This window comes from Canis lupus, chromosome 37 (assembly GCF_003254725.2).
Source record: "Canis lupus dingo isolate Sandy chromosome 37, ASM325472v2, whole genome shotgun sequence".
Taxonomy (NCBI): Eukaryota; Metazoa; Chordata; class Mammalia; order Carnivora; family Canidae; genus Canis; species Canis lupus.
In genome coordinates, this window is record NC_064279.1 from 5,019,501 (window position 1) to 5,031,541 (window position 12,041).

Below are 12,041 nucleotides of genomic sequence, written 5' to 3' on the forward strand. Positions count from 1 at the left end.
GCCAGGGGCTGAGGGTCATGGAGAAGAGATGACTAGATGGAGTGCAATGGATTTTTAGTGAAGTGAAATGATTCTGTATGGTAACATAATGGTAGATACATGACTTTATATACGTTTGGCAAAATCTCTAGATACGTACAACACAAAGAGTGAATCCTAATATAAACAATGGGCTTTAGTTGGTAGTAATATGTCAATAATAGTTCATCAACTGTAACAAAGGTACCACATTAACGCAAGATGTTAACGACAGAGGAAATTGGATGGTGTGGCAAGATATGGCAGGGTGAGGAGAGGCAATAAATGGTAATTCTCCATACTTTCTATTCCATTTTGTCTAAAACTAATAGTGATCTAAGAAATAAAATCTATTTGTTTAAAAACAAAATGAAACAAAATCCTCCCTCTTCCTTGCCTCTTTTTCCTTCATTGTGATTTTGTGTATCTGTCCTTAAGTTAATGTAGAAATATGTGGAGAAGAAAATGTTGAAAGTCTGCTATGAAATGAAATGGCCCAAATATCATGAGAAACTCAAGTAGAATTTCTGTCAACATAGATTGTTAACAGACATCATGTTGGCTTGTCCATTTAATTTCATTGTGGTTCGTGAAGCAGGGGTGATGAGCAGAGATCCCCATTTATAACTCCCTGATGGAAACCAATCAATTGATGATCAGACAGGTGTTTAAAAACCATCTTGTACTGACTGAAACAGTTGATGTCTATAGAGTACTTGTCCTCCAACATGTTCCCAGGCCGTGTATGACCAGGGACCCATAATGGATTTGAGGGGGGGAGGTTGAGGGCAGGAGTGTTGTTGTTGTTTAGTTCTTTCATATGTTGAATCTATGTATTTCAGATTTCAATATATATTATGGTGTTTGGCCCTGTCTTTTGGGGTTATTAGAAAGAAAAGGATAAGTGTTCATCAATGGATAAACAGATAAAGAAGACACGGTAAACACACACACACACTACACACTTACACACATGCACAGTGGAATACTATTCAGACACAAAAAAGATTTAACTCTTGCATTGTAACAACATAGATAGACCTTGAGGATATATTTTTTAAGATTTTATTTATTCATTAATGAGAGACACAGAGAGAGGGAGGTAGAGACACAGGCAGAGGGAGAAGCAGGTTCCATGCAGGGGGCCCGACGTGGGACTCGATCCTGGGTCTCCAGGGTCACGCCCTGGGCCCAAGGCAGGAGCTAAACCGCTGAGCCACTGGGGTGCCCAGCCTTGAGGATATTATGCTAAATGAAGTGTGTCAGACAGAAAGACAAATACCATATGACCTCACTGGTATGTGGAAGCTAAAACAAACAGACAAACAAAACAAGTTCATAAATACAGAAAATAGATTGCTGGTTTCCAGAGGCAAGGTGGGGGTGGGCAAAATGATTTAAGGGTGTCAGGAGGTAAAAACTTCTAGTTATAAAATAAATCATGGAAATGTAATATACAACTTGGAGACTATAGTTAACGCTATGTATTGTATATTTGAAACTTGCTAAGAGGGAAAAGTCCTTGTCACAAGAAAAAGAAAACGAAAGGAGAAGTGATACAAAAAGCAGAAGATAGGGAGGAATCAAGTGGAAAAGATGGCAGGGGTCTTCCTCATTCTGGTTAGGCTATGTTGTTACTGATTGAATCTGTAGGAGTCCTCATTTATTATTCTAGAAAATGTGTTGATCCAAACATCACTAGTTTTTTTCACTGCAGATTGAAACCTAAGTTTGTAAAATTCAGTTGATATCAGGGCATCTTAGTGCCACAGTGGTTGAGCATTTGCCTTTGGCTGAGGCCGGGATCCCGGGGTCCCGGGATCGAGTCCTGCATCGGGCTCCCCACAGGGAGCCTGCTTCTCCCTCTGCCATGTCTCTGCCTTCTCTCTGTGTTTTTCATGAATAAATGAATAAAATCTTTCAAAAAAAATTCAGTTGACATCATATAATGAAAACAATACATATTTAATAAGATAATTAAATAGTATGTTTACCGAGCACCCTCTTCTACTCTTAAATACTCATATATTTGAAGGGAGTTGTTAACAATGTAATTCACTGTGGGAATTTTAGTGATGGGAGCAAGAGTAGGAGGTAAATAAGAAAAAAAAGGTTAAGAGAAAATCAAGCCATATTCACTGACACTTCTAGGTTAACATGTGCTAAGCTGACATTTGAAAGAGACTTACTTAAAACACATTCATGAGGGATGCTACTGAACATTAGGAATCCCAGAAATGTGTCCCATGTGTTGTTAACTCAAACCTAAATTCCCCATATTTGGAATAACTACTTTAACTCAAGGGTCACACTAGTATCTCACTTTCCCAATCTTCCTATTTTCTCTGATAAAGAATGTCTCAGTTCATCAAGTGAAAGAGAATAATTTAATGTTTCCTTAACCACTCAATTTTTTGAATGAAAAAAAAAATACTTTCAGTTTAACTAGGGACATGATGTGCAAGTGGGAATGAACAAATCCATTATCTCTAACCCAAGGACATTAAAAAAAAAAATCCTGCTATAGAAAGAGTCTCCCACATATTCATCATTCTCAGGGTGAACTGTGAAACTTGTTAAAGAACAGATATGAAAAGCATTGCCAATATGTCAACCACCTTAATACCATCCAAACTTCCTGCAATTGCTGCATTTTCTTCTGTAAGAAATGTCAAGATTTCATCAAAAAGTCTTTTAATTTGGATAGTCTCCATACAGTTGTCTGGCTATTTTCACTCTCTGGTTTGCAACTTCTCTTATACCAGTTGTCATTTCTGTAACCTTTCCAACAGCAACTGTGCAGTCTTGGGACCATGATGCAGAATATCTCACTCAACAATCCTCCCACAAACCATCTGTTTCTAGAGACATCAACAACTGTTGGCATTGGGAGATTCTATGCAAAATGGGGAAGAAATTGTTCAAAACGATACCGTGAAACTTTCTCAGAGATCTCGAAACCGTAGCATAAAAAGCAAATAATTGACATACAAAAAAAAAAAAAAAAACAAAAAAACAGTATTATTTGAGTAAAAGACTCCAAGTCTGGAAAAATAAAATAAAACAAATAAAACCCAAAAGACCAAAAGTCCCTCACTCTTCCATCACATTTACACAAAGTTGCACATCAATTTTAATTACAATAATAAATCTCTATAAAATTATGCAATATGCAAACAAAACATCTACCCCAAAATGTGAAAACATTCACAAGACATTCACTCCACCAAACATGGCCATATATATATATATATATATATATATACTCTTTCAGTATAAAATAATCAGCATCAATCTTTGTGCAAAATCATAAATGGAACTTTATTATCTTCCTGCATCTTGATTTGAAATCCCATTGTCCTTGAGATATAAATGCTCACCAATAATCATTTTTAACTCACTTTAATAGGGCAACTGAATTGTTTTAGACAGATTATTTTTTTAAGACTTATTTATTTATTTTAAATAAAGACAGTATGGAAGCAGGGGGAGAGGCAGAAAGAGAGGGAGAGAAGCCGACACCTCGATGAGTATGGAACCCGTTGGGTGGATCCCAGAATCAGAGATCATGATCTGAGCCAAAACCAAGAGTCAGACGCTCCAACAACTGAGCTATCCATGTGGCCCTACACAGATTCCGCAAGAAATAAGTGCCCCCAAAACACTAATTAGAATTATAGTTGGCAATGTGATTTCCTATACCTTTATTATGATTTCCAAAATAACCTTGTGAAATACAAAGAACAAATATTATCACCAATTTACAGAAAAGTATTTGGTGAGTCCTTCAAAGTCACATACCTCAGAAGTAATAGAGATGGAAGGCAGAAGGCATTTTTACAATTCAAAAACAGGGATCCCTGGGTAAGTCAGTGGTTGAGTATCTGCCTTTGGCCCAGGGTGTGATCAAAAATAAATAAATAAATAAACAAACAAACAATTCCAAACGGTTCAAATTCTATTCAAACATTATTGTTTGGGTTGAGTTTTTAAAATAAAATATGCTTCTCTTCCTTAATTTTCTAATATTACTTACCATCATATCATTGGGGTACATAGACGATAACTGGTTTGAATATAATATATAATATTTTAAAAAAGATTTTTAAATGTCTAACACAAATGCCCAGATCTTAAAAAACTGAGGGGTCTTATGGGTTAGGAACCACATCTGATTAATCTTACATAGAATTGAATAGCAAAATTATATTATAAAGTTTAAGTCTTACTTTAAAGACTGCTCCTAAAGATCCAAGTTGCCACATAATACAACTTAATCCTGGAAAGGAACTCACAGACAAAATACCTTTCAGATTCACTTCCTTCTTTTTTAATGGATTCTTTTGTTACTTTTTGTTAGCTCCCAGCCTGTTAAATTTCATGTCATTAATGCCTAATAGTTAATGTTTTGGTCTATTTAAGGCCTAAAGCTTAAATGATTTGAGTTTAATGATTAGCAAGTCTGTAATAGTGCTGTGCCTCTCTTTGGATCTCAGGTCTGTGAACCAGAGTCAGAGCATGTTTTATCTCGTATGTATTATTCATCACTCTCATACTCAGAGGGAATTTCCACAGACATGAAAGCACTTTAATTTTTCTTTTTCTAAGGACACATTCATGTCCAATTGGACCAATTACCACAGCCAGTTAACTCTCAATTATGTGGGCAAAACAAACTGCATCACTTAAAAAGGTGTGATTGTCACTACGAGTGATCTTTTTGTAAACGGGCAACTGTGTCAAAGCTATACAGACTTTCCGTCAAAGGGCTGAGTAATTATAAATCTCCCAGATGTTAGCAAACTTCCCCAAAGTGATGTCAAACACGGGCATTCCCTTCCAGTATTTTAGATCATTGGTTCTCGGAGGCAGTTTTGCCTCTCCGTGTAATACTCAGCAATGTCTGAAGCCATGTTTGGATATCACATTGGAAAGAATAGTTATTTGTGTCAAAAATATCAATAGTGTCAAGGCTGAGACACCCTGACCCTACACGGGATCATACGTGCAATGGCTACTCCAAATAAAATCTGGCTACTCATTACCCTCATCAGCTTGTTTTAAATTGTAAGAACTGAATGAACTAGTTTAAGTTATTATCTCTTACTGTAATATCTGATTATTGTTTTTAAATTCTATTTTCCTACTACATATGGTTCTAAACCCTATCTCGAGTTTCTCTTCTGTAGCTTTCAGTGCATAATGAATTAGAGAAATGGCAATTATTTCTTTTTTTACATTGGGAGAGGAGATTCCTAAAGGTCTCGTTTTAGATCTGGGCTGTGAGAATTTCAGCAAATTGCTCCTCCACTGCTCTCCACCTGAGTTGGAGAGAGAGAGAATAGATACATGATACAATGATGGATGGATAGATAAACAGATAAACAGGAAGACAGATAGACAGAAAGATAGAGTAGATAAGAGCTTAAACCCTAGAGCCAGGCTCCCTAGGTATACATCTTGGCTTCACTACTTACTGGTTGTATGTGTACTTTGACAAATAATATACTAGGAGCCTAAGCTTTTAAATCTATAAAATTGGCAAAATATTATATTACTTTATTAAGATTGTCCAGAGGATGAAACACACAAAGCCCTTAGAACAGTTCCTTATGTATAATGTGTTCAAAAAATATCAGCCTCCATGTATTTATTTAAATGTTTCACCCTCAATAATATTGCTTTAAACTTAATAAATAAATTTATTACTTAAAATGATTTTATTTTTTCTGAAACACTAGAATCTTCTGAAAATTACACGATTGCTTTCAATAGCTTCAAATGATAAACAGATACATATTCAACCATGAACCTCTATAAAATTAATCTAATTCTCAATGTATTTTTGATCATAATTGGAAATGAAGAGTAAAAATGAAATTAGTGTATCACCAGAGAATGAATAGATTTACCAATCCTGCTTTTTCATTTATATTGATTAAAGTACTTTTTGATCACCATTTCAAATGTAGAGTGAAGATGTTTGCATCATCGGAAAATAACTGGATTGACCAATGCTGCTTTTTCATTTATATCTATTAGTACTTTCATGCTTCTGATCCAAATTACCCAGGCTTCAGTAATTTATTTTTCCAGGCTTATAAAGTGCTTTGGGTGTTTTTGATTGAAGTTACTCATTTTTTCATCACTATCATTGATCAAAGTCTTCCTACACTTTTCTTTTTCTCCACAGTAACTTAAATATGTATCCTTATCTTCAACTTTCTGCTTTAATCTTTATCTTAAAATGTCTTATCTCACCATGTTTTGCACTGGTTTGTTCCAAATGACTCTTACCTGAGGATTGCCCTCTGTTATGTACTCCCAAGGGATCAAATTCAGTAGGTACAGGGAAATGAGAGAGAGAGAGAGAGAGAGAGAGAATGAGAGAGAGAGAGAGATGATAGATAATAGGTGATTAGATAAACTTTTATATGTTTATAAGTATATAGCTATAAATATATGATATTTATATATCTATATAGCTGTATTTTAAATATATAGCTACAGATGATGACAGAAGTGGTTGGGTAAATCTGTAGGTTTGTCTTATATAGATTTTGATGTTTACCACAAAGGACATGATGATCCACAGTGTAGGTTTATACAAAGGAATATCTAGAGTTTTTTCCATTTAAATGAGATAGTCTCCAAATTATGTTGGTAAATAGTTTAACTGTGAAATCCTCAATTATCTGAAAACTGCCTTCTAATACCTTCAGCCTCAAAAAAAAAAAAAAAAAAAATGCCTTCCGATACCCTCAGTCTTGAAATGGAAGATTGAGGACAAAGGAGTTCTTGGTGACCCAGAGAAGGCATCTGGAGGAGTGAGAAATAGTAGCTCTATCCTATGTGAATTGACAATCATACAGTTAGTTTTGCTGGGATGCATTATGTCAGGTTTTTAACAAACTATCTGTAAGGAAATAGAAGTGTATTTCTCAAATGTACAGATTTGCACGTAAATAACCAGACACAAGACAGATAATATAGCCAATAAGCAAGGAGATATAAGGCATATTGTTTTTTTTTTTTTATATATATCAATACCAAAACAATGTTTTTTGGAAAGCTTTCTAAAACAGAACTTTCTATACCACATGCTGAGTAAATAAGGAAGTTTCACAAACCTTTCTTGAAATACCAGATATAATATTTTATGAAATAAGGTTGAGCTTGACAATGTTTTATAACATACCTAATTCTGAAGTAATATAATCTTATAATAATATGGGATATAAATTGAGAGCTGAAAAATGTGTACAACACTGTGCTTCATTAATGAGAACATTTATTTTTTTCCTGGCTACTTTCACTTCTGACACATGCCCCATACTTTCAATCAATGACTACTCCTAGGATGCTGGATTAAATCTACATGGTTTAACTACATGTCTAAAAAAGATCAGCCTGGTGCCTCTGGAAAAAGTGTCATTGGAGCTTGAAATGAAAAGTTGATTTTTTTCTTCATTTTCCTGTCCTGCCATTTCCATATAATCAGCTCAAGTGAACACAGCACAGGACACACAGATCAAGGTATTGCTTCTTTCTCCAATGTTAACACATTAGTTGGTCTTAGGTAAGTTAATCACTTATCAAGGTGTTTGTTCTTTTCCTTTCTAAATTGTATATTATTTGGAAAGTAACACTATTCTTTCTCAGGCCTAAGTTTGAGGATTTGTAAATTAATGATTTTTTAAAGTACCTTGAGGGGTTTTCTTTGTTATCTTTTTAGGAGAGTAAGTAAACCACACAATTATAAAACAGAATTCAGTGTGACTTAGCCCATGTTTGATTCATGAAGTTTTGCAATGGAGCATTTAATGCATTTCAGTAATGCTTTGATTTATATATTCTTTTTACATAGGAGAGACAATCAAATTCACGGCAGCTTCCTTAAGGTTCATCTTGGTCAAAAATTCCTAGATGATGCAGCAGAGGCTCATAAAATATCTCTGGGAATTCCAGAAAGATGCATCAAAGCTTTGGAAATCTTTTAGGGTATTATTACTCTCATTATTTTTTAGTCACTTATAGGGTCAAACAAAACTTGCAGATGAGAAGAACCTTGTACTTTAAGGCATACACAAAATTTTGACTCTGCAATAAGCAAACCAAGGACTGCTTATGCTTTTTATCCAGCATTTTCAGCAGCAACAACCTTAACAAATGTTCAGTGATTCATACAGTTAATTATTTCTGCTAAATTTTTGATCAATAATATAAATTCTATAAGAAATATTGTTTAAAAATCCAATTAAATTAATAGCGAAGTATTCCAAAACTTAGGAACATGGATCAATGTTCATGTGATATATCCTAGCTACGCATGGTTGTAGGAAATTATGATTTTTGTGAAGCCAACATAGACCAAAGTGATAATTATATCAAGCATCTTAACACTAACCTTGCTGGGAAATTATTATTGACCTTAAGAAGGTTCTGGTTTGGGGACACCTGGTGGTTCAGTTAGATAAGCATTGGACTCTTGATTTTGGCTCAGGTTATTAGCTCAAGGTAGTGGGATCAAGCCCTACCTTGGGCTCTGCACTCAGCATGGAGCCTGCTTGTCCCCCTCCCTGTGCTCCCCTCTTCTGCACTTGCTCTCACTCTCTCTCTCAAACAAATAATAAAAATAAATAAGATCTTTAAAAAGAAGTTTCCATTTCCCCCTCCCTTTGGTGATTGAGCTCTAATATGATTTTGGTACCTCATGAAATACTCTTAAATATTGTAATATTTAACATATACAAAAATATAAATTTTACATACAGAATGAATTTTACTTACATAGAAAGTGTACTTTTTTAACTTAGCATGGAAAACTATTATATTACAGGTATTTAAGACCATTAAGTTTACCTTCATATGAGGACAATTGATTCTACCATGGATAGCTCTTATATGTCATCAAGGTGCCAGAAATCTCCTTTTTCATATCTGACTAAATGCTCCATCTTGCCCATTCCTGTCTATTTTTCTCCACCTACTTTTTTCTTCATCTCACTCTATATAGTTTCCATCTCTACTTTTCCAAATTATGTTTAGGGGATCCTTAAAAAAATGACACATCTCTTCTCTGCCCATTTCAGAATCTATAGAGAAATAAATGTCAAAGTGGGATTTCCAGGTAAATATCTCGATAATTTAGAGAAAATTTTTGTAAATTATCTTTTTTTTCACAAAATCAAGCAACAATAAAATCTGGGCAAAATATAAATTAACAGGCATATTTCTGTCAGAAGCCATCAGGGAGATACCAAGGAAGCCAGGACTTGAGGAGCCAGTATTCTGAAGAGAAAGAAGTTTGTTGAAATGAGCCTAATGCTACTTTTCCATCACAGGATAATTCTTAAGTGGCAAGGGGTGAGAGGCTAAGAAGGTGGAGCAGAGAATGGCAGCTGAAGTAGGGGCACTTTGAGTTCAACAGTAGGCAGCCTCAATCTCAAGAGTTATGAGTCTGAATCACAGAGCATATCATGTATTCCCTTATATATAAATAGTAATGGCCCTATAAAACTTTAGTTGAGTTTTAGATCTTCCCCTTTATGCTAGAGCTTCTAAGGCCATCCATGAACCAGTTCTTCTGACTTCCACATTCTGATCCAGATTCATCTGGACACTCCCAAGCGAAACCTCAAAGTAGTTATAAAATTGAATAAGTGACAAAACCTTAAGCTTATTTCTCTTAGTTTTCTAACTCATGGCACATAAGAGACAGATGTTTTGCCACACTTTTCTCCACTGGATTCAAGTTACAATAAACGGAAAGTAAAAAAAAAAAAAAAAAAAATCTGTTCAGGTATTTTTAGTTTTTATTAATAAATTTAATCTGAGAGAATTTACTTTTATGTAAATAGAAACCTCTTTCTCATATGTAGATTCTATGAGAAATGTCCTTAAATGATAAAAGTTTTTCCCATATCTTCCAAATGATCTCCTTCAAATTTTATCACTACTAATTGCAGAATTCAGGTCAGTTTAGTATTTATTTAGAGTGACTAATTTGTCAACTAGTGCAGATACTGTCAGTCAAAACTATGGAAAAATAGCAAAACTACATTCCAGCATCCAGAAACTGTTTACTAAAAAGTCTAGGCTTATTATAGGCACATTCTTATATGCTATGGCTTCAGCACATTTTCTTGTATGAACAATTTAATAATAAATGCAAGTTTTGTAATGGAAGCTTTCACTTAGAGTTATTATTTTTCAAGTTTAATCATGCAAATAATACAATTATCTTCTATTTTGTGTGCAAGTTCTATATATCATGGAGTTCTTAAATTCTAGCTTATATACTACTACGGGAGCAAATGAAACAAAGAAATCGAATATTAAAACTTATATTTACATTTATTTTCACCATAATATAAATAAGAAAATTTAGATTTGCTAATATTTAATATATAAATAAATATCAGAGCTCTGAGTCAAATATCATATGCCAAATGGAGTAAAACCAAAATATTTGAAAAAGTCATAACTACTAAAGGATTCATACTTCCAGAGACTGTAAGTACATTTGGAGTCAATTAAAGTTTGAAAAAGACCAAGATTTTAGAATAAATCCAGGTGTAATTTTAAAAAATTTGAGGTTTTTTTTTCCCTCACTTGATCAGCCTTTTAAAAGATTAGGTTCATAGTTTGGGTATACATATATAAATATCTGCATTACAATTTCCGTTTCTGGAAATGGGATGAAACCAGAGAAATCTGTGGAGCGTCTGATTAGTGCTTAACACAATTAATTGGATGGCTAGTAGATTGGAATTTAGTCATTTCAGGAATTAAATCCTGTGGGGCACAGCTGCCAAAAGTGTCCTATTTTTCACAGATTAGACAATGTTTAATTAATAGATTAAAGGTAAGCCAAGCAAATCATAAGCAGTACTCAGATTTATATTTTGACTAGTCAGATATAATGTATAGCAGAAACCTATTATGCTTATTTAACAGAGAATCACTCAATTTCGAGCTAAAAAGCATTTGCTGGTTTTGGTCATAAATCATTCTATTTGAGTCACCATCAGTTTGGTTTTATATCCAATATTTATTTAGCTCATTATGTAATACTATTCATGATACAAAATACAGGCCATTATTTTGTACAGAAGTATTTTGCTGTGGGATTTGTGGAATATTTATTGAAAAATATTTTCTAAATGAAAATTATAGAGGATATATTTATGGATACTTGACAACAAACACGTACAACGTTATGCCCCTTTCGGTCTTAGCTAATAGATGATTCCTTTCTAACAGGCAAGTTCTATAGCTCCATATGCTTACATCCTATTTCTTGGAGAATACTGAGAAGTTCTGAAGATGAAAATTACATTGTGGAAGGAACCGTGTATATGCATGCCCAGTCAAATGACTGGGAGATGTGTCACTGTCAAATCTTGACACTAGTCAAAATTTGCTATGCCTACAACGGAGTCAGCTCCATTATGAATGCTAAGGACAGTGACCAAGCACAGACTGTAAAAAAACAAAAAAACAAAAAAACAAAAAAACAAAAAAAAAGCCTTAAATGGGATGTTTACTGTTTAAAACCCACAACCTCAAAACCACAGCTAATACTCCTCATCTTCCTTCTCTACCACCCCTTCTAGATTTCCCTCACCTTCAGCCAACCCTTCCACAGGTCTGCATCTCTTTCTGGGAGGTGTCATCAAAACTCTATCAGTGAGGTGTGAGTCCTCATTTGCCTTGCCCTTACTAGGATACAGCAGATGTAATTGCCTGTGTATATTTATTATCACATACGGAAGCACCAAGAGCTTCCTGTATGAGTCTTTTGAGTTTCAGACATATTCCTCCTGGATCCCTTTAGGTCACAAGAACCCTCACTTCTCATGATAATTACAATTTTCCCCATCCCATTATAGTCACTCCTTTTTTGCTTGCTTGTATATTAGTATGAGGAAACCAGAATTACAAGGTGAAAATTGGAGCTCTAAGCTCACCAGAATTTTACTGAGGCCCTAATGGAATTATACTCCCTTGAAGGCCAGCAT

General features: G+C 34.4%; 1 long non-coding RNA gene across 7 annotated transcripts in view; it reads left to right on the top strand.

Moving 5' to 3' along the window:
- Window positions 1-12,041, top strand: part of LOC112656699 (uncharacterized) — a 50,716-nt gene that overhangs the window by 19,495 nt on the left and 19,180 nt on the right. For 4 of the 7 annotated variants that reach the window (XR_007408871.1, XR_007408872.1, XR_007408869.1 and 1 more), the window contains one exon: window positions 7,378-7,554. The exons of the other annotated variants lie outside the window; for them this stretch is intronic. This is a non-coding gene — a long non-coding RNA (uncharacterized LOC112656699). The remainder of the gene's footprint in view (window positions 1-7,377; window positions 7,555-12,041) is intronic. 7 annotated transcript variants of the gene reach the window in all.